Below are 3,907 nucleotides of genomic sequence, written 5' to 3' on the forward strand. Positions count from 1 at the left end.
GTGGGGGGTGGGGGGGGGGGCCGCGCCCCGTCCCCGGGGGGGGTGGACGTTGGGGGGGGGGGGCGCGTCTCCATGGAGACGCTGTTGCGTTGGGTCCGGGGCGGGGGGAGCGCTCAGCGACGGGCGCGGGGTCACCCTCCCCTCCCCCCCGGCGACCAAGCCCGCGGGGCCCGAGACTCGCATATGCCTGGGAGTGGGGCGCTCCCGGAGGGAGCTCGGACCTCCATCCTCGGGCTGTGCCTGCCATTGTGTGCCTCCCTCTGTGTGCAGTCTGTCCTCCGCCTTGTTTTTGCTAGCCCGAACTGGCAGCGAGCGCCAGCGGCCAAGGAAAAGGAGCCAGGCTTTGGACAGGTGTTCGGCCCCTGCCGCTTTTATCGCCTCCAAAAGCCAGCAAAATCTTTAGCCAGCTGGCAAAAGGCGTCCTCGGAAATTTAACCATGGTTGTCAAAATGCAGCTCCGGGGAGAGAGAAGCAAACATCGAGGGTTATCCCATGTCGCGGTTGGAGACGACGAGCGGCGGCACTGTTTGTTTTTTAATGGCACCCATTCATTTAATTCCTTTAAGTCAGCTCTGTCGGCAGCCTCCCCCCCACCTCCGGCACAGGAGCCAGCGTGTGGCACCCGAAGGCATTATGTTGGACACGCGTGCCTCTGGGTGCATGGCAGGGAAAGGGCTGGGGCTGCACAGCAACAACAAGGGTGCCCCACCTCCCTCCAAAGCTCTCCTGCCCCAGGAGCCAAAGTCTTATAAGTTGAAGTTGCAGGCATTTGGCACTCTGCCCAAAAGCATTGCTGACCCCTGCTCTGCACAGGCTGTGCGATGCTGCACACAGCCAGTCAAGTAGCGAATGATGGAGCAAATGATCTTTTTTTTTTAATCTTCATTGCAGTGTGACATTTAATATAGCGTAGGCAAAGTCAGTTTGTCCATGATGCTTTTGTTTTGGCCAGCTGGGAGGATGCTGGCAGCATGTGGATGCAGCCCATGGGTTAGAGTTTCTTTTCCTTTGGTCCTAGACTAGTGTTTTGAAGAGGTTCCCAGGAAACCAGACATACTCGCTCGCCCAGAGTGTTCTGACTTGTTTGTCTGGTTAAATACCTGTCACGATGCTGGAGACTCTCAAGCCTGCAAGTAATCCTGCTGTACATACACTGTGTCTGGCACAAGCACTTGAAACACTCCGAAAATAATTCAGTTTATTTAATCTGCAGTAGCATACAGATCTGCACAGGGACCTTGTGTGTTGTGTTCTCACCTGGTTTGTAATTGGGAAAGCTTTGTTGACTAAACAAAATGATAATTTGAAGCATTATTGGGGTAGTGAATACTATGAAAATGAAGTTAGCAGGAACAAAACTGCAGCTCTTGAGCCTTTTATCGTGCTTTTCTAGGAACCTTATTTGAACTGAACTCTGGCTAAGTAGACAGGATGTTTAAGTAGTAGTGAAGGACTGATAAGAGTTAGAAATGATTCCTCCTGTCACTTGAAGGCTAGCACCCCAAACTGGCAGATTTGTTGCAGCGGAAATCGTAATCCAAACTATTGCTTTTTGCGGTAACAATCACTTGTCAGACAGGAATAAGAATAGTTGTTCAGTGCCTGCATTGAATGTTGTCCACTGTAGCAATGCTGGAAGTTGTGTAGCATCTCAAACGTCTGATGCATTCTTTACATGACACATGTCCAGGTTTGCTATGAAGCTTAATTTCCTAATGATTTAATAATTCCTAAAACTGATAATTTCCTCCTAGTAACTTCTTGGGCCCAGATCCACAGAAGGATTTATATGGAAGTGGGATCTACACAGACATTTAAATTCCGAAAGTCCAAAGTGCAGTCTTTAACCCCTCTGTCTAACCCAGGAAGCCCTTAAGTTTTTCATTAGTAAAGGTCTCCAGATGCTTAAAAGTTCTGTGCCTGTACCTGTTGTAACAGGATGCGGACTGATGGTGGCAGTGATAACCCTGGATACCCACCTTAATCCTGCCCTGCTTGCTCCAGCCTCTTGTGACCCTTGCCCTGTCACTTCGCCTGCCGCACCTTGATGGTATTAATGCAGAAGGGAGGCTGTCTTCCAAGGCGCTCTCTTTATTCTGTCCCTTCTTGAGCTCAACTTAGCCCAGTTGGTTCAGGGCCCCACTGTCTACTATCTCTCAGCTTTGGGGCTCCAGTCTTGCTGACCACAGCCCCATAGTTTTGGGCCTCTGCCCTGCCACCCACAGTCTCTCTGGAGCCCTGGCTGCCATCAACACCAGCTCCCCCTGTGGGTTTCCAACCCCTCCGGCTACCAGTTCTGTACTGGGGAGTTCATAGATTCATAGATTCATAGATTAAGGTTCGGAAGGGACCTAGTAGATCTTCTAGCCCGACCCCCCGCCAGGGCGGGAGAACAACAAAAACCCCAAAAAACAAGAACCGGGACTCAAATGAGTCCAGCCAGGTAGGCATCCAGCCTCTTCTTAAAGACCCCCAGGGTAGGGGCCAGCACCACTTCCCTTGGAAGTTGGTTCCAGCTCCTAGCCGCCCTAACTGTGAAGTAGTTCTTGTGGATGTCCAATCTATACCTCCTCTCCATCAGCTTGTGCCCATTACTCCTTGTTATGCCAGCGGGCGCTAGGGGAAACAGCGTCTCCCCCAAACCCTTCTGGTCCCCCCTAGTGAGTCTATAGACAGTCACCAGGTCCCCCCTTAGCCTTCTCTTGTGGAGGCTGAATAGGTTCAGGTCCCGCAGTCTCTCGCTGTAGGGTCTGCCCTGTTGTCCCCGGATCATGCGGGTGGCCCTCCTCTGGACCCCTCTGTCCCAGTTACCTTACGAGCTAAATTGGTTGTCTCCGTCCTCCCCTACAGCCACATCCATGCCTTGTGGATGTTATTTTGCCAATGCTGTTTGCCTCTGTAGGGGCCTCAGCCCCCTTAGTTTGGCCCACCTTTTTTCTGGCTTCAGAGCTCCAGCTCTGGGCCACTTGTTCTGGCCCCTTGGCCCGTTTTGTTGGGCTGCTAACAGTTTGCCTCAGCCTTCTTGATGCCCCTGGCCCAGGATGAGGCTGTTCTTGTTTCAGCCCCCCATGTTCCTGACTGGTTCTCAGTCCAGCCCCACCTCCCTGGTGCACTGACCGAGGGTAAGGAGGCTGTCTCAGTATGCCACCCCTGGCCCCTGAACTGGGTTCAGCCCACCTGAGTCCTGGATTCTGCAGAGGATGCTATCCCCAGCCTCTAAATGGGTGTCCCTCAGGCATCCCTGTGGCTTCCTGTCCACCTCTTTCAGCCACATTCAGTCCTCCAGTGCTCTGCCAGCTATAGGTAACCCCCTTCTGGGTCTTTCCAGCCCCCTAGCCACCTCCTACTTTTTTGCTGCTAGGTCTGTAGCAGCTCCTTAGGTACCTGGTTGGTTGGGTTCCTCTTCTGTTATCTCTCAGGTTGGCCTGATTACATGGCTCAGCCCCTCAGCCTGCTCTCAGGTTTTGCACCTTAAGCCCTGAGCCACAGCTGCTGTCTCCTCCCTTGTTGCAACCCTTATGGGTTTCCCTGGCTGTATGTTGTGCTGCAGCTGACTTTTGCCCAGCTGTCTACCTAACTGCAGCCCTTTGGTGCTGGTTCCCTACCTCTCAAGTAGCAGGGTTTAGGAGTCTCTGATACAAGGCCTAGAAGTATCTCAGTCTTCTAGGTACTGAGCAGCTAAAAGCCTATCAGGATCAATGAACTAGGACTAATTAAGAGATATGAACCAATACAGAAGTATCCTAAGGGAGGAGGTTCACCAATAACATAACCAAGAGAAGGTGGTGGTGGCCCTCATTTCTGGAAAATACCATATTTACTCAAATATAAGACAAAGTCCCCCTCCTATCAGCATGGAGAGAAGAAAACCCATCCTAGTTAAAAAACTAGGCGACTGTGGCATCGA

The 3,907-nt window shown here is 52.1% G+C and overlaps 1 protein-coding gene across 4 annotated transcripts in view; it reads left to right on the forward strand.

Annotated features, from left to right (window-relative positions):
- Positions 1–3,907, forward strand: part of CD47 (CD47 molecule) — a 71,251-nt gene that overhangs the window by 296 nt on the left and 67,048 nt on the right. The window lies entirely within an intron of this gene.

The sequence above is a fragment of the Gavialis gangeticus genome, unplaced genomic scaffold (assembly GCF_001723915.1).
Source record: "Gavialis gangeticus isolate Ggan-Ray unplaced genomic scaffold, GavGan_comp1, whole genome shotgun sequence".
NCBI classification, from domain to species: Eukaryota; Metazoa; Chordata; order Crocodylia; family Gavialidae; genus Gavialis; species Gavialis gangeticus.